The sequence below is a fragment of the Python bivittatus genome, unplaced genomic scaffold (genome assembly GCF_059951505.1).
Source record: "Python bivittatus isolate LINGU-HERP-01145 unplaced genomic scaffold, Pbiv_v1 ctg000690_np1212, whole genome shotgun sequence".
In the NCBI taxonomy this organism is placed as follows: Eukaryota; Metazoa; Chordata; class Lepidosauria; order Squamata; family Pythonidae; genus Python; species Python bivittatus.
The window spans coordinates 12,009,765-12,029,758 of record NW_028277096.1 but is presented as its reverse complement, the minus strand read 5'-3'; the positions used below and the strand labels follow the sequence as shown (position 1 = coordinate 12,029,758).

At 39.4% G+C, this 19,994-nt stretch overlaps 1 protein-coding gene across 1 annotated transcript in view; it reads left to right on the top strand.

The window, feature by feature from the left end:
• Positions 1–19,994, top strand: part of UBE2G1 (ubiquitin conjugating enzyme E2 G1) — a 43,375-nt gene that overhangs the window by 1,374 nt on the left and 22,007 nt on the right. The gene's annotated exons all lie outside the window — the stretch shown is intronic.

The following is a 19,994-nucleotide window of genomic DNA, read 5'->3' as shown; positions in this document are numbered from 1 at the left end:
TACTGTAGTGCAGAGACTGGCAGAGGGGGTTGAATCTGGAGCTGTTAGAAAGGGGGAGTGGCTTGGAGTATGCAGAGGAAAGCTGGAGGTGCAGAGGCCTGAGTCGGAGAAGGGAAATGAAAAGTGGTAGATGTTTTTTGTGTTATGCCAGTCAGTTTGCTACCCCTATGGAAGGTCATGGGGGGAGCTGGAAAATAAGAACCCAAAAGGAAATAGATATTTTGTGAGGTATTTGAGAATGTGAGGAAAAGCAAACAGTTTTAAGCAACTAAAGGTTAACTTGGAGTGCCAGAATGCGGGAAAGCTGGAAAGGAAAGACAAGTTGAAGTTTAGGATACTCTAAACAAAATGAAAAGATACCCTCTAGTCAGAATGTCTGATTTCTCATAACTGAATGCATGCATTTTCTCCAGTAGTGTTATAGAAGGGATTTACTAGTGTTGTCTTCTGGGATATGTTTTAACTTCACAGAAGAACCAAAACCTCTGGAATTCCTAATTCCTGGTCCTCATTAGGATATCCTGGGTTGCATAAGTGAGTGATGTAGATTGTTGAATAGCTGGGACTAGAAGCAAAAAATGTCTTGTGCAGTTAGGGTGGCACAAATGTTTGGTGTGTAAAGAGCAGGTGGAAGATGAGGATATGATAAACTTGACACCTAAGAATATTTGTAGAAGTTATTAGGCAGTAACTATTAGGCTCAAGCAAGGATAGGAAAATAAGCTTGTTTCAGAAAGAGAAAACCTAGTGAGCTGGGTACATTGGCTGCGTAGGGCAAACAGGAGACAAGATGGGTGCTGTGATCCTATGGAAGATGCTTGGCTGTTGTGTATAAGGGCTTTACTAGGATTACACTTTAGAAATTAGAAGATTCATTAATAGCTTCTGAGTTCACCTGTTTAATATGCAAACAAATCTTAACCTGTTTAGAGAAGATTTTTGAGCTTCTGCCTTGAATATCTTCTCCTGTGCAATGTAGAATGAGATTGTACATTGCCTGTTTTGAACAAAGCAGAGTAGGGCTGACATCTGTGGAGTACAGTATTGGGGTGGGGTTGCAGGGGGATTAATTATCATTGTTTCAAATTCATAATAGGGGAGCTATTGCAGTCTTCAACTTTTTTTTTCTTTACTGGGGTTATTGCCAGGTCTATTCCTGGCAGTTACCAGGAATAAGGAAGGACATTGGTTATCAGAGATCTTACCTAGGAAGTGGGTGATAGAACCTGAAAAACCTAAAAGGGAATTGGTAGAGGATTGCAGCTTGAACTTAGGGGCATTTGAAACATATCATTGGCTTTTTCTTCCACTTTTTTATTTCTATCCACAGTTACTCCCTCCCCCCTTTTCTTTGTCCCTTGACTGACCAGTCTTGCTTGGCTAACATTCTAGCAAGTGATGGGGGGAGGGGCATGGCTGAGCTTGGTCTGTCCTAGCAATTATGTCAAACATGTAAGTATGTTGCCTGTATGGTTAGACTGGCATTGCATGCTAGTAGCTCCATATGCTGCTCACTGCCATATTAAAAGAGAAAGGAAGCAACAGCAATGTGTAGTAACAGAATGTGTCAGTTCTTTTCTATTTGTCATCCTGTGAGTCCATAAGATTTTTAAACACTGCACATCTATGGCCTCTGATTTCTCCTGTCATGATGTTGGAACTTCTTGTTACAGATTTTCTTAAAGTTTGATAAATCAAACATTTTTTCCTTTCCTGATATAGAAACTATTATTTTAATTTATCATAAATAAAGGTAAGAGTGGTATGATCTAGACAGAAGGCTTTGGCATAAAAGCACTGAAAAGCTGTATAAATTACATTGAAAATTACTATTTCTGCAATAGTATAAAATAACTTATTAAATGTTATGGAAGAAGTAGTTCTATATGGAAATAGACTATAGCTATTCTAACATGGAGTCTTCTAATGTTATATTTAAACTTACAGATATGGTAGAGAAATGCAAATATAATTCTTTGCTGAAAAAAGTTACCTGCCCTACCCACAGAACAAAAACAGGACAGATAACTTTTTTCAACAAAGGATTATATTTTTTAATGTTTTGGGATGTAGATATGTGGTTACATGGAATTTCCATTTTGATGTGTTGTACAGATTTGCGAAGTTTAGTAAAATAGGAATTTTAAAGCCTATAATATACCAATTCTGTTTATTTAAAAACAAAAAGATCACAGCAAGCTAAGCAGAGTTGGGACTTGTTGGTACATAGGGGAATACCAAACTGTATACTGTACTTGGAAATTATTTTTAAAAAATTTCCCCCTCACCCCTATGAGTGGTATGTGTCTTCCTCAATCTTGGGTCCTCTACCAGAGGCCTGGGAGATTGAAGGTTCTGCGCAGTATCTTAGTTGTTCCTAGCACTGCACTCTTCTGGACAAAGAGCTCTGATGTTGTTCCTGGGATCTGTTGGAGCCACTCTCCCAGCTTAGGAGTCACAGCCCCAAGTGCTCCTACCACCACTGGGACCACTTTGGCCTTTACTTTCCACTTCTCATTAGGTCTACTGTTGTAGTAGCATTCCATCAATTCCAGGTTCTCTTGTCTCATCCAAGTATGGTTTGTTTCTAATAGCCCACTTATTGTCAGATTGTCCTGCTTCCACAACATCTGGCATAGACCATGTTAATCCAGGCGACGTCTGAGCCAGCAGGACTCTCTTAGTTCGTGTCATTCTCATATTTGAGGTAGGCAGGTGAAGCATTAGTGGGTCTTTGTCCAAGGACTCCTACTGGTAAGATAGGTACCAGTCAGGATTCAAACCCTGGTCTCCCATGTTAAAGGCAGCGTTCTAACCATTATGCTATCCAGCTGTATATATATCTCCATCCCAAAGAAGCAATGGAGTCCACTTCTTTATCACTGCTAAGAAAATTACATGGATACAGTATATGCTCCTGAAGTTATCAGGAGTAAAGCTTGACTTGAAGATGCCTTTACACTGAACTCTGATGGTGTGATTCATGGGGAGGTTTCAGGCATTGCAGAAAAGGAGGTTAAAAGCCTACGTGGCCTTTGTACTTCTAGTCTACCACGCTCAGCAACACAAATATCGTGACATAGTAGTAAAATTACCACTACTTATTTTTAATGTACAAAGAATTGCAGCAACCATCAGATGCTTTGTATGACAGTGTTAAATTCGGAGCACATTTAACTTGCACCATATGAAATAAAATATAGCTGTACATGGGGAAACCTGAGTATCTGATCCTACGCAGTAAATAAGAACAAGAAAGTCATTTAAGAAAAATTCTGAATTATGATTCCAGTGCTCATAATTGTGTGTCTACTATCAAAAGAGAGAACTTTCTGAGAGTTGTTTCCTTTATCATAATACTGATAATCTGTAGTTTGGAGATTTTTCCAGGGTACTAGATTAAAGAAATTAAGACAGCCTGCTTAGGTGGCTGGATAAATCTTGTGTGTCTTCTTTCATGGCTGGAATAAACTGAAACAGTCTGTCTACATAAATAAGATAGTTTGCCCTTTGAATGCTACAGGATGACTAGGTTTACACATTTCATTAAGTTATAATGTGGTGTTTGGTTTTTACTTAGCATTTTGTGTGAATTTAATAAGTTGTGATTAAACTATGGCTTACTGCAATACATGAATCAGGTTGATGAGTCTTACAACCACTACCCTACCCAACCATATGCCAGAATCCTGGCTGATTGTTCCTGATCAGAGTTGCTGTTCCTTTAAATGGATGCTTGCATTCAGTGGTACTAGTATGCGTGTGAAAGGTCCCAAGTTAAATCCCATATATCTGCATCTAAAACCAGAGAGATGTTTTGTACCCATTACTTTGGAGAAGTGCTGTCAGTTGGATCAATGATCAGAATTGGCAGAGAGCTTTTTATGTTCATAATGCTTTAAAGCTTTTGAAGTTAGGAGTAATATCTAGTATACCCTGAAATCTAGTTTTAATTGCATATAGGGCAATATTGTAGCAGAACATTATTACACAACTCATTAGAAGTAGTGCAGTATAAATAGATGTCATCTACATTTGTTTATTTTAGAAAATTTATATGGCTATGCATGTTAGATATGAAGTCTGAGTGGCTTACAACAGTCAACAAAAAGAATATAAAACCTCTCTAAATCAAGCAAAAACAAAATGAAATTTATTTTCATAATATCGCCAATCATAATTTGGATGTACCTTCAACTTCTTAATTGTATATTCTGTTCCAGCAAGTGAAATTACATTTATCAATATTCATTGGCTTTTTCCTGCTGATCTCCTAAACTGGTAATGCATACGTACAAAATAATGATTTACAGACTCCTACATTTTATTCATCCATGTGAGTGCTTCTACCTTCTGGCAAGTATGAAGGTCCCATTCTCCATCTCAGTTTTGGAAACCAGGAAAAGGCTGTTATTTCTACAGTAGTGTAAATTTGTGGCCCCTCCCTCATTGTTCCAGAGTTGGAACTGAAGCATTAGGAGTATGTTAGCAGCCTAATAAGCAAGACCTATGCTTTCTAACTACAAGCATGGAGTAGCATTCTCTTGCACAAATGTATGAAATCAGAGGTCAGTTAAGAGACAGATCTTGGTGATTCCAATTTTCAGCTTAGCTTGCAGGTCCAGCCAAATATGTGAAGCATCTACAATAAATGCTAAATACTGTTGACAAAAGCTAAAGAGTAATACAGGCTTAAAAGGCTTAAAAGGAGTATTACAAATGTGGATATTTCCAAATGTAGATGACGGTATTGTTAGATTTTGCCATTTCCAAATGTAGATGACAGTATGTTAGATTTTGCCATGAAGTCCTTGATGATTCTCCCCCTTCTATATACACATGCACACACTGATCAGGAAATTCAGGCTTCCCTGTGCTAGTTTCCTATGCTTGACTGCACTAAGAAGGAACTCCCTTGTGCAGATAATGTTCCCAACCCCCTTCTGTTTGCTGGCACTTGCATTCCAATTTCAGCTGTTCTTTGAACGGAGCATTAGTAAGCTGTATTACTATCTAGTTCTTTCATATGTATAACTTTTGTGGTATAAGGCATTTGCTGTCAGACATCCATGTATGTTGTAAAAATGAGAATCACATGACACCTAAAATAAATTTATTGCAGCAGCTCATAACAAGTACATTTGTTGGTCATAAGGTTCATAGGATTGACTTTTGAATTGTAGGCAAGTATTTGTGATACAGTCTGGCCTCTCCCAGTTAAAATAGTGTTATAAGACATTATAGGAACTATGCTGATGTGTAATGTCGATCCCTAATTATTAGGTAGGTTTGCTATGAATAGGTAGGTAATGCCCAGCTAGAATTCTTATTACAATTCTTGCAGTTTGTATAGAGAAGCCAGGGCAGCTTTCTGTTGCTTAATTACACCTTCATGGTTATTGCATTTGAGGCTGCCTCTAGTGGCAATACTGTGTGACAGAAGCAGTTCCTTAGACTCATGATTAGTGGAGTGGAATGTTCATAGGTATATATATATATATTGTCTTAAGAACTTTTCTGAAGAGCGTTTGGTACATAGTTTGTTAACATTTTTTAATTTTAATATACTGTACTTCCATTTGTTTTATTCTTATTAGGAGTAGTAATAATACTACTAAATTTGAATAAAATATTTTCATATTTGTTGGAATATGATGTGGATGTTTTGTAATTGGCAACTACCACATATGGCAACCATTTTCTGAGAGTGCCTATACCACATGCTCTCAAGGTTCCAAATATTTACAGTGGTTTCAAAGGATGCTTAAACCTGCATAAATGATACTACTAGTACTACTACAGCCTGAGTGGATACTTATATCTGGAGGGCAGAACATCTTGTATTTTGTCTTGTTACATAACATTTTAAACCTAAAATTGGGCTAATTTTATAAACTTTTTGGGTTGGCAGGCCCCCAAATTGATCAGCATAGAAAACAATGAAGTTAAAAGAAAAGTAGCATGCCCATGAATGTAAGTACAAAATAGAGGTGACACTTAAATCCCAACGTCACTTTTTTTGAGCCCTCCTTTTTCGCCTCTAGTACTAATTTCACAGAATAAAAGTTGATGCTGTACCTCATCAACTTGGGTAAATATTGTACAAAGCAAATAAAGGGTTTTTGCCTCAGATAAATACATATTTTGATAACATGTCTGTTTCTCAGAAAGCAATTTGGTGCTCTTTAGAGAAACATGCACATATCATACCAGAACAAGCCAACTCCATGCACCACTACAGAACAGAAAAAATATATCTACATAGGCAAAGCATCTTGCATATCATCAGAATGCTACCTATTAACACTTTGGTTTCCCTTGGCAGCATTCTTGGAAATAGAAATTATTCTGGAGGCTGAAGTTTAACTCTTATAAATTAAAGTCGGGAAGTCTGGTCAATTCCAGGGGTATCCACAATGATATCATTGGTCTGAATCAATCTAAATTAAATTGTAGAGCTGATTCAACTAGCAACTTCAGTATTTATTTTAAAAGTAGGGAAACTAGAGTTGTTTGTTAAATGCACTTATGACCGTCTTGTGAAAATATGGACCCTGACCCTGCAGGGATTAGGAGCAAAGAACTTTGTCACTGCCTTGCTGTCAGATGATGCAACTAAGCATATTATTAAGAGGTTTGTTTCTTCTAGGGTTCATTAAAAACTTGATCAGTTAATTCTTAATTAACTGGTCCTAATATCAGTCCTAATGAAAGCCTTTTGAAGTGTCTTCTCTTTTGTGGTAATTCATGACAGTCTTCTGACCCATTCCCAATTATTTAATATATGACTTTTTAATAATAATGCTGGCTCTCTTTTTAACCAAATGTGTCCCAAAAATATGAACTGAAAACATTTCAGATCTTTCCTCTCCTTGATTCTTCTGGTTTTTAAATTGCCCGTGATATAGGTATCTATTTATTTCTTAGCTAGTTCGGGTGGGAGTGGTTCTGTTGTCACTCTTGAATATGTCTGAGTTCTCGTCTTTTAGGGATTATGAATATATTTCTAGTCCGCAGTTGATCATATATAAGAATAATACTTCAACAAGTTACAGTAATCCAGTTGTAAGAGATTTCTTCAAAAATGGAACAGCTAAGCTTTACTACTGAGGTTATTAGTTTAAGAAAATAGTCTTTCTGATTGTATTGATGGACCTCATTGTCTAGGGTCTTCATTGGTAGGTTGTGTACACATGGCTGATAATTTGAAACCAGATCTTGATATATATATGTAAAAGTATTGATGTATCCATGGTTTTCACCTAGTATTTTGTTACTTAATGGCAAACAGCATTTTGCATATGTATAAAGAACGTTATAAGGGTTAGGATTAGAGTGTCTATGCAGTGTACCTATATTTGGCTCTTCTTTTCTCTCAGTTACAGGTGAGGGATGCTAATGCTGCCTGTACACCACTCTTGGTGATCTCTCAGCTGTACTATTGGATGCTAGGGCTGGATGTTAAAGCTGCCCATGGACTGCACATGCTCAGTCCAACTGCCATGAATGGCCTGGGCAGCACTAATGTCCAGTGGTGTGATTTAATAATAATATTGTTAAACTTGTATGCTGCCCAATTGTCAACTATTCTGGATGGCTTACAACAGTCAAATAAATTACAATAAAATCAATAAAACATAAAATACTAAGAGAAGATGGCAAGCACAATGAAGTGAGGGGTCTTGCTGTCTCTAGCCAAAGACCTGAACAACTGTAGAGTGAGGGCCATCCAGACCTTGGGGGGAATCTTGTTCCAGAGGGCAGATGCTGCTACAGAGAAGGCATGCTTCCAGAGTCCCAATAGATGACATTGTTTTATCGAAACAGCCCAGAGCACATCAACCCTGCAGGATCAAATCAGCCAAGCAGTGTTCTGGGAGACAGGCAGTCCCTCAAGTAACCAGATCCTTTGCCGTGTAGAATTTTTTAGGTAACAACTACCACCTTGAATTCCATCTGGAAGCAAACTGGCAATTTGGATTTATTTATTTAAATAAATAAATAAAGATTTAAATAAAGATTTAGAGGCTCTTTCACTGAAATAATTGGAGGGCCGCATGCGGTGGAGAAGCCAGTGTGAGCCATGTGGTATGAGGAAGATAATTCTTTCCATCACCAGTCAAGTGAGCCACTCTGAAAAAGGCCAGCTGCCAAGAGGAGACCACATGAAACCTAAAGACTAGGCTGACTCAGCAGGATCTGTCACAACCAAGCGAGGAGGGGGAAAAAATGCAGGTACAATGTTCAGATGGCCACAGCAGGAGGAAGGGGAAGGAAGTGCTTCTGGGAGGAAGAGGACAACCCTAGACTCCAGAACCTAACTCCTCAGTTCTCAAAGGGGGGCTCAAAGATGCTTTATTTGTGATTTCATTATAATTAACTATAATGTTGATTCAGATATGGAAATCATAGATTGTTTTCTTATGTATAAGGGAGTGACTCTCTTAAGTAACACTATTCAGCATTCATCCTAGATAAATATAGAGCACAAAGAGAAGAATTTGCAGAAATGATCACAATTGGACCCAGCAGCATCTCACGGTGCTTCAGATCCCCCATCCCTAGGCTGTAGAAATGATAAATGGAGTAAAGCTCTGAACAGATGCTTTTAAGACCTTAAATCTTGTAAATCACTTTAGTGATGAGAGCAGCTTATTGTTGGGACTATTCAGCTTTTGTAAATCCACATGCACAGAACTCTAGGAGGAATCTAGTCTTTGGCATAAAATAAAGATTTTGTGTGGATCCTGACTTTCACTGTAAAAAAAAAAAACACCCCAAAATGTGTGTGTGTAATATATATAAATTCCAAGGCAAAGCCTGAAAAAGTGTTAATTTTTAGAATTGCTCACTGGTCTCTTGTGTTTTCAGTTCCCTGAAAATGATAAATGAATTTGTTCGACTTTTCTGTGGATAAAGCTAAAAACTACACTGGGATTAGAATGGGACAAGAAATATACTACTCGTAAGAAATATATAAACTAAACTGCCTCAATTGCAGCTGCTCTAGATGATGTATAGTACAATAATATAATGAATACAGTAAAGACAGCAGGGTCAGGCCATGTACGCTTTGGAAGGAATGCTGTTCTAGGAGGCAGGTACAGACACAGAAAAGAACAAACTCTTACGACCCCATAATATGGAATTGCCTTAATAGGACAGGCCTGCCAAAGGTTACTGGGTGGGCAGAGAACAGCAGTTCTATCCAGACCCTAAATAAAACAATGATAGAGGCTTAATCTTTATACAATAAAATAAAATAGATAAAATATTGAATTTTACTGCTATGATATACTACTACCTGTTACACCCACAGAGATGGCAGAGAAGCACAAATGTTTCAAAGACAAGTTGAACCCAGCTGTTGCTAGCCATTGTCAGTCGATTTCTAATTTTCAAAGGTATTTTATCACATGATGAATAGGAGTCAGCTCTTATTTTCTATAGAAATTAGAGTTTTTTCCATTATGGTTGTATTTTTAAAAGATTTAAAAAATACATTTATGACATTATCCTTGAATGAAAGCAAATTGTAAAAATATTACCATGATTTTTGAAATAATATTTTAATGAATCAATATATTTGTGAGTATAAAAAAAGTTCATTTCAGCATGTTCAGCATGTTTGTTTAAATAGGTAATTTAAACAAAACAGTATTACTGGTGATTCACAGAATTCTTGTGCCTCTTAAGAAAAGGAAGCAAGTAGAAAATTGATTTGTAACCTTAGTAATTTTGCCTGAGGCAAAAATTTAAAAACAGTTTCAACTTCCCTTCCCAAGTTATTCAGAAGCCACCAGGGATGATCACATTGAGAATACCTGCCTAAATTTTTTCCTTATGTTTTTCCTTCAACTCCTTCAATTTTATGACTTCTCCACAAAATTTAAATTCTGTATCAAGTTCATAATGTGACATTGGTTTCTTTTGGGATGTAAATTGCCTACATTAAATACAAAACTAAAATAAATCTGGTGATGCATGATAACGTTGTGTTGCTGAAACTTGTCTAAACGTTGGTCTTTAATAGCATTATCCTATGAATAAACTCATTTTTGTAGAGTAGGAAAATGAACAGGTGTTTCTCCAAGAACTATTATATGAGCAGATACTATATAACATTTTTTGGAGGGTCTCTGCAACTGGATCAAAGACAATTAATTAATTTATATGGCCGCCCATCTCACCACACGACTCTGGGTGGCAAACAAAATTTAAAAAGTAAAAACAATTAAAATAATACAAACATTAAAATATATTGCAGCCAAGAATAAAACACCCATCATAATGACCAAATTAATCATGATACAGGTCCCTGCACACACTCGGGGCCCCAGGCCCAGAACCAGCTTCTTTAAGGACTTACGAAATGCCAGTAGGCTCAGGGCCATCCTGATTTCTGGAGGGACAATGTTCCATAAGGTGGGAGCATTCTGCTACAGCAGAAAGGGCACGTCTTCTGGGCCCCGTCAACCAGCATACCTTAGCCAACAGGACCTGAAGCATGCCCATCCTGCCTGAGCCAGTCAGATGGATAGAAACACCTGGGGAGAGATGGTCCCTCAAGTAACCCAGTCCCAAACCATGAAGGGCTTTAAAGGTGGCAACCAGCACCTTGAATTGCACCCAGAAGCATATGGGGGTTGCATATTGTGCTCCCCTGCAGCAGGATGTCTATTGTTATTACATTTTTTTCAAGTACAGTGGAACCTCGGTTTATGAACTTAATTTGTTCCGTGACTCTGGTCGCACCCGAATTGGTCGCAACCCGAAGGAAATTTCCCCATAAGGTTCAATGTAATTACCGTTAATCCGTTCTGGCGTGGAGGACAGGGAGGCGGCTATTGCTTGGAGGGAGAGTCCCCCTCCCTACAACCACGTGTCAGGGGTGGAAAAATGGCTGCGGACCACGTGTCGGGCGGAAAAATGGCTGCGGACCACATGTCGGGTGGAAAAATGGCCGCGGACCACGTGTCAGGGGTGGAAAAATGGCCGCGGACCACGTGTCAGGGGCGGAAAAATGGCCGCGGACCACGTGTCGGGCGGAAAAATGGCTGCGGACCACGTGTCGGGTGGAAAAATGGCCGCGGACCATGTGTCAGGGGCGGAAAAATGGCCGCGGACCATGTGTCAGGGGCGGAAAAATGGCCGCGGACCACGTGTTGGGTGGAAAAATGGCCGCGGACCACGTGTCGGGCGGAAAAATGGCCGCAGACCACGTGTCAGGGGCGGAAAAATGGCCACAGACCACGTGTCGGGCGGAAAATGGCCGCAGACCACATGTCAGGGGTGGAAAAATGGCCGCGGACCATGTCACGGGAGGGAAAATGGCCACGTATCCTGTTCGTACCCCGAGGCGGAGTTCACAAACCGAGGTAAATTTTTGCGGCCGGAGCTGGTCGTAACCGGAAAAGTTCGTTAACAGAGGCGTTCGTAACCCAAGGTACCACTGTAATTGGGAACTGTATTGTTTCTCTATGATCTCTGAGACATGGAAGCATAGTACTAGGGGACTGGAGAAAGGCAAGCTCTCTTAAAATGGGAAAAAGGGGCTCGGTAACTACATACAAAATAAGGTTGATGTTGATACTGGGCAAAATTTTGAAAGAGATTAAGGAGTCAGTTTGTGAGCATTTAGAAAAACCAAGAACCAGCATAGGTTTATCAAGAGCAAGTTATGCTAAATGAATCTGAGCTCCATTTTCAATAGAATGATCAATATAGTTGACTTTAGGAATGTGGTAGATATTGTTAACTTGACTTCAGCAAAGTATTTGACAGAGTCTCCCAGGAAATCCTGGTAGAGAAGATTATAAAATGTGGGCTGGACTATGCTCTCAAAGGAGATGTTGAGTGATGTGCTGTAAGCCCTGTATTGTTCAACCTATTTGCAAATTATTTGAATGAGAGTTTAGAAAATATGATCATCAGATTTGCAGGTGACACAAAGATAAGGTTTACAGCAAGCATCTTAGAGGACTGTATCAAAATTCAGCAAGACCTTCACAAACTGGGCAGAAACCAGCAAGGATTCAGCAAAGACAAATGCAAAGTCTTTCATTTGGGTAAGTAACATCAGAGGCATAAGTATAGGATGGGGGAGACCATACTGGGCAGCATTACATGCAAAAAGGATTGGATGTCTTAGTGGATCACTAGCTGAATGTGAATCAACAATGTGATATAGCTGCAAAAAAAAAAAATGCAGTCCTAGACTGCTTCAGCAGAACTACAGTGTCAAGGTCAAGAGAAGTCACCATTCATCTATTCTACATTGGTCAGACCATGCATAGAATATTGGATCCAGATCTGTGCACTGCTTTTTAGAAAAAAACAGATAAATTGTAGAGCAAGATGGTAAGAGGTTGGAACCACACTTAAGTGTGGAGAAGAGAAGACTGCTGAGGATAAAATTACTGTCTTCAAATATCTGAAGGGCTGTCATACAGAAGTCTGGGTTGACTTATTCATGGCTGTTCTGGATGACATGAAACAATGAGTTTCAATTACAAGGAAGCAGATTTGCTTAGACATTAGAAAGAATTTCCTAATGATAAGAGCAATTGTGAAATGGGCTATCTTATGAGGTGGTAGATTCTCATTTACTGGAAGTTTTTAAATAGAGGCTGCATTGTTTACTGGGGATGCTGTTTTGATTTCTTGCATTGGGCAAGGAGTTGGATTAGATCTCCAGAGTATCTTCCAACTCCATACGTTCTATGAATGCATGATTGGAATTTAGAAGAATATGCAATTTCTGGTTCTGAAATATTTCCAACAGAAGAGAATATAAGTAGCTCAGGGTTGAACTGCAGAGTCATTGGTGCTCTCACCATTGGTTGTTTGCTTGCAGATGTTTCATTACCCAACTAGGTAACATCAACAGTGCTAGTGAGTGTGGGGTTTGCTCCTGTTTATACACAGTAGCTTGCCCTGCCAGTATTGGTGCGGGTGTGGTTTTCTCCTTGGTAGTTCCTTGATTAAGGTATTGTTTTCTGCTTGATTGTAGCAAGTCCTGTGGTTTTAAATGTTTAAATGTCTGAAATCTTTGTTGTGCCTGTTGTCCTGGGGATTAGGGTGAGAACCAAAAATTGTTTAATGAAGCAAGCTTTTGCATTTTTTCCCCCATGTGTATCTGTTTTAGGCTTGTGCACATGTCCAGTGTTTAAACCGAGAGTCATATCTACTGAACTGGGTAGGGTCAGCTGGAGTGAGCTATCACCAGTATGCTAATGATACCTAGTTTTGCATCTCCACCTCACACCATCTAAGTGATGCCATGGACATCCTGTCCCAGTGGCTGGAAGTTGTGGGGGCCTGGATAGGGCACAACAGGCTTCAGCTCAACCTACTCAAGACTGAGAGGCTTTGGGTGTTGGGATCCTTGGTTCTGGATGTGATGGCACTGCCTTGAATGCCCTTGAAGAGCATTTGGAAGCTTTAACTGGTGCAAAATGTGGCAGCATGGGTAGTAAATGGCGCTGGCTACTTGTATGTGACACCACTACTTTGTGTGCTGCATTGGTTGCCAGTTTGCTTCTGGGTGCAATTCAGGGTACTCTTGTCATCTTTAAAGCCCTTCATGGCTTGGAACTGGGTTACTTAAGAGACTGTCTCTGCCCAGTTGTTTCTGTCTGTCTGTCCAGTCCAGCAGGATGGGCGTACTCTGGGTCCCATCTGCTAAGGAATGTCGGCTCGTGTCAGCCCTTCGAAGTGGACCACACTAGGAAACCAAAGTTATGAATATTAATACTGCTTTTATTATAGAGTTACAGTAACAGAATCTTGCAAGTCTGAATGAGTCTCTCCCCCCCCCCCCTTTATCTACAAGGAAACTAGGGAGAGTCAAGTCTGAGATATTTTCTCAAATTACACTTCTGCTTTGGGCTCATGTTTTGTTTATCTGACCGTTGTTTTGTTTGTGGCTCTTCTTCCTGTTCCTCAAGTTATTCTCATGACCCATTACCTAGGGCCCAGAAAGTGAGCCTTTTTTGATCTAGCACCTGCTGTCTGGAACATTCTCCCTTTAGAGATCAGGTTGGCCCTGACCCTGCTGACCTTTCACAAGGCCCTAAAGACTTGGTTCTGTGCCTGGGCTTTGGGCCCTGAGTATGTGAAGAGCCCTGTCTCCTGGTTGTGTTAATGATTGTTGTATTTCTCTCAGTTGCTATGTATTTTAATTTTTGTAGCTGTCATTGTAACTGTTTTTATTTTTACTTTTCATATTGTTCACTGTCCAAAGTCACTTGTTGAGATGGACAGCTATACAAATTGATTAAATAAATTGTTATGATCAGCAGAGTAAATTATAAACTTGTCTTTAATAGAACTTTCTATACCTAATTCAAAATGCAGGTTTGAACTTTCTTTTCTCAGAATCAGAATATTGAAAAGATTGCTTGTTTCTGTATATCAAATTCCTGGTTGCAAAATATTTTACTTGCCTGCTTTTTATCTGCAAGATAAATGTAAAAACCCTATGACTGGTAATGTAGCAGGATTGTGGACCTAAGGATTATTTGTGCCTTCTCTATCACCTTGCTTGGGTTTCATGCAAAATATGGAGAGAAATGCTTGTCTGCTGCTGGCAATCAATGTCTTCCTCACTGATTTACTGTTTCTGAGCTAGACATACAAAAAGCGGAGCAGGCTGGTAGATGATGCATAGATTGATCCTTGCTACCTTTGCCTGCTTTATTTCTGTGGCTGATGAACTGGAAAGATTTGGCTATTGTTCATATAACAGGGAATAAGGTTAATACAATAGTAAGTTTCATTCCTCAGTGGCACATATGAAAATCAGACAAACTATTAAAGGTATTCTATTAGTCCAATCAATAACATTCTTTAAGGAAGTTCCATGTACTCAGCTTTATGGAATTTCTAATTATGAATTGCCACCAGGTGGGTGGTTAAAGACGTGACTATCTTAAGATCTTCAGTAGAGGCCCTTGCACTGGACCCTGCTATTTGAGGTATAACTGTAAAGGATCTCAGAAGGCCACTTTAATGGTAGCATTCCAATTATGACGTGCTGTTAATGCTGAGGCTTTGTAATGAACCTTTTGGCACATGGTAAAGATCCATCTTCCATCTCCGAAAGTTTATAATCTTCTGTGGGCTTTATCACCATATAGTCTACCTTTGTGAGTAGAGTAGACTAGATTGCCTCACCAGCAGTCATCACCCAGATAAGCAAAGGTTACCACCAGGCACACAATCAAACAGTAAACATGCTAATCAAGGAACTACCAGAGGAGCAAAACAAAACCCCCACCAGCACTGGCAAGGCAGGCCACAGCATATGAATAGAGAGCAAACCCCATCCCATTTTAACACTGAAGATGTTACCTAGCTGGGTAATGAAACGTTTGCAAGAAAAGAACCAAGCTCAGAGAACCCCAAGAACTCCACAGTTCAATCCTGAGCTACACATATTCGCCTCTATTAGAGTAGACTAGACTAAGAGATTTTGACTTGCTCATCATTAGTATAGCTCAGCAACAGATTTTCTCCATCTCTGTAAATCCCTTTCAGTATACCATAGGAGGCTTGTCTAAAGTGTTTGGGCTTTCAAAAGTTGTTAGCAAATTATAATTTTTAATATGACAGAAGGAGAAAATAATTGGAGTTCATGATTAAAGAGAAATCATAAATTTAATTAAATGTAAATGAAATCAATTTTATTTTTTGTTGTGGTCCTACCCATTATTTTTGGAAATTTGAATGTCAGCATACTGCTGAAAGTTCAAGTGCTGCTTTTGGCCTGTGCACCCTTTAGAATTTCACAGATTGATAACTCCATCCAACTTGCTCTCTTCACATCTGTTTTGTAAATTAGAAGATAGTGGTATAGAAAGTGGCAGAAATGTCAAGTACTAAAGATAAGCAATGCTAAGGCTGGCTGTGGGAAAGATAAACAAGTGGGCCTCTGCTGAGCCAAGTGTAAAATAAAACTGCAAGTGTGTGAAAGCATGGAGTCTTGGCAGGCCCAACTGAAGTGCTAGGGCTATTCTACAGTGAGCGTTATTGCTGGTTATACTTTACTGACAAACAGGAAAGAGAAGCTAAGTTAGTGAGTAGATATGTTAATTGACCCAAATTATTCTTCCTGCCAATAAATCACTTTTGTTTTGAAAGCAGATTGCTTAATATTCATAATGGTGTCTTTCCTCTGCTCAAGGGCCAGACTTTAGTCCAACCAGTTAGATTACTTGCTACTTGAAATTGTTAAATTCTTTTGCTAACTAAACCATTTTACTATCAAATGAGTTTCCTTCCTCCCACAAACCTTTCAGTTAGTCTATAAATAGAATATGATCAGTTTTGGATTTCTAAAAACTTAACTGTTAGTTTAGTAAGCAGAATGAGAAAAAACATGGATACTTTCACATGCTAGTTAGTATATGGTTTCTGTGCAGATGTAAAATACACAAACCACTGCAAAGTGCTAAAGAAGTTGTTGTTGTTGTTGTTCAGTTATTAAGTCGTGTCCGACTCTTCGTGACCCCATGAACCATATTGCGCCAGGCCTTCCTGTCCTTCACTGCCTCCCTGAGTTTGCTCAGTTTCATGCTCATTGCTTCAGTGATGCTATCTAACCATCTCATCCTCTGCCGTCCTCTTCTCCTTTTGCCTTCAATCTTTCCCAGCATCAGGGTCTTTTCCAAAGACTCCTCTCTTCGCATTAGGTGACCAAAGTATCTGAGCTTGTACTGTTAAAAATACTTCAACTGTACCAATTCACAGCAGTGATTCAGAGGGATCTCCTAGTATGTTGTTTGTATGGACATGGACATGTCTAAACCAATATGTCCATACTGCTCTTTCATACTTGAAATGACATTGCTGTTGCTTCTGGGGACAGATGATATAGATGAACCATGACAGTATGGGAATTACCCTACCTTTACGAGAATAGTTTCTGTTTGATACAGAAAAATCATCCCAGTAGTACTTCTGGACCCAGTGAACTGAAGTATTTCAGATCAGTTTGCTGAGATGATTAGATACACTGAAGAATTGAATCTAGTCTCCTAAATTCATGAGGGGTGGGGTGGTATGTTCAGCAGTAGACATACATTTCATATGCAAAAGAAGTACAGTTCTGAACCCAAGCTTATATCAGCTTCTGTTTAATCCTTGAGACAAGGATTGGGAAAGACTTTTGCCTTAAACCCTGGAGTGTTATTACTCATGGGCTGGGTTCAGATGTAATATTAAGCAAACCTTTTCCAACCTTGTTTTCTTCATATATATTTGGACTACTGTTTGATTAAAACTTGTTTTGTTCATGACCATTCATATTATATGCTTTGAGGGCTTTTATCAGACCAGCAGTTGAAGTGCCACAAAACACTTCATTGTTTTTGCTGGAACAAACTAATCAGGCTAGCTTTCTGGAAACTAAACCATTTTTTAAAAAATGGTGATTAAGCTAGCAGTAAGCACTGTGTTTCTCTGTGTTATAAGTTTATCTAGCCACTTGTCCTTAATGGCACATTTAATCCTTTTTGAAAAAGTTGTGTAGGGATCTAGTTTCTTGCAAAGATGTAGTTCTTTTTCTTCCTCAATCAGAGTGCCGCACAAATACGCATTAATGAAATGTGAATCCATTGTTGATATATAGCTATTCGTAATAAACATTATTGCTTGTGTAGCATTCTGTATCTGTACTCAATCTTATCTTTCTCTTCTTCCACTTTTCTACTTTTAATTAGAAGCAGTAATGATAAGGAGGGGGACGCGGTAGCGCAGTGGCTTAATGACGCTGAAAGTTGCCGGCCAGAAATGGTCAGCGTTCGAGTCCACCCTTCGCGTTAAACAGGGTGAGCTCCTGTTTCCTCCCCAGTTCCTGTCAACCCAACAGGTCGAAAACTCACGTGAGTAGATAAATGGGTACTCTCACTCCAGTGGGAGGAAAAATGCTGGCGGCGCCTTGCAAAAAGGAGTTGGGAGCAGTTGCCGGTAAGCGCGAAAAACCGCGCGCGTCCGAAAAGGGCGCGAAGCAACGGAAACCCCGCCTCCTGCGCTCGCCAGCTGGGCTCTGCTCTAGGAAGGAGGCTCTGGCAAACCACTTCCGAAAAACAATTGCCTTGAAAACTGCAAGGACTCGTCCAAGCAGTCACTGCAGGGTCAGCAATGACTGAGCGCAGACAAAAAAATAATAATAAGGAATTATAGCTGGTTTGCCTGTGATCATGTAAGGTGCTATTAAACCTGCAGATTTAATACCTGTATATAGCTGGAATTACTGCAACTCCCAAAAACACTGCTGTGATGCTGTATCACTGGTTTCATGGTCCTTTTTCCATGCAATCATAGCCTTGTATGAGGGTCAGCACAGTGTAGGGGTTAAGGTATTTTATCTATGACAAGGGAGACCTAGGTTTATATCCATCCTCATCCATGGAAACTTATTAGATGACTTTGAGCAACTTTCTCTCTCTGAGCCCAACCTACAGGTTGTCCCTGGGTTAAGAATGCCCCCAAGTTATGGATGACCCATAGTTAAGAATGGAGTCTATTGTAGCAAAATTAGGGTTAAATACACAGTGACTCGAGTTAAATACACAATGGTTTGAGTTAGTTACATAATAATACTTATACAGTATTAGACAATAATACTGTTCCAGCTTACATACAAATTTGACTTAAGGACAGACCTTGGAATGGAATTTGTTCTTAAACTGGGGACTACCTGTACTTCACAAGCTTGCTCTTTTGGGGAATTAAAATGAAGGGAAATCCTCATGTAAGCCATCTGCTCCTGTAGGAACTTGGTCACTAAATGAAGAGTGGGTATATAACAAATAATGTTGATTCCATAAAGAGAACAGAAAATTTGCTCTCTATTTACTTATTTTGAAATGTTTAAAATGTAGCATTTCTTTTGTATGATTCCACATTTTCAAATATATAATGGAGGGTAACATAAATAAAAAGAAAAGGAAAGCTATATGCCCCCTACCAGAACTTAATCATGCAGCAATTTGGATAACAAACTTCAATGTGTCAGTCAAGTCTCTCTGTTCAGTCACTCACGCCCTAGTCATCTCTCAGATGGATTACTGTAATGCACTCTACATGGGGTTGTGTGAAGTGTATCCGGAAGCTTCAGTTGGTGCAAAATTCAGTAGAACGGGCAGTTATGTGTGTATGTAGATCTGTGCATGATACACCTCTGCTCCACGAGCTGCACTGGTTACCAGTTTGCTTCCAGGTCCAATTCAAAGTACTAGTAATAATCTATAAAGCCCTACATGGCATGGGGCTGGGTTATTTGCGGGACTGCCTCTCCGCAGTGACATCCACCCATCCCATCAGGTCCAGCAGAAGAGGTTTGTAAGTTCTGTCCACTGGAGAGTGTCATCTAGTGGGACCCAGGAGGAGGGCCTTTTCTGCTTCTGTACCCATCCTATGGAAAATCATTCCTCCCAAGGCCAGGCTGGTCCCGACTTTGATGGCCTTCCAGAAGGGCCTGAAAACCTGGCTTTACCATCTGGCCTGGGGATCAGAGAGTAGTGTGGAGCCCATCAAATGGCTGTACTGTTCTTGAATGGCTGTGCCCCCCCACCCCGGTTTGTACCATATGAACTGTTTAATTAACATTTGTATTGTTTGTATGGCTGCTTTATTTTTTGTTTTTTGGTACTGTTTATGTTTTAATTATAAGCTGCCCGGAGTCACTAATGTGAGATGGGTGGTTATATAAATGGAATGATAATAAATAAAATCTCAATATAATTTTTCTTCCCTTTGTGTAACAGTGCTTTAAGATTTGTGGAAGTGCTCCTTTAAAAAATCAGATATGCTGCTTCAGGAGTCAGAATTTTGGACTGTTTATCTTAAACATGAACAGTAGATAGCTTTACGTTTTTGTGTTGGAGTTCCTGTCAGCTTTGGGGAGGAAAGACCAACCAATTATTTGATATTTTGCCATTGTAAAATAGGTACGCAAATACCAAAATGTGAAACAAAAGTGATAAATA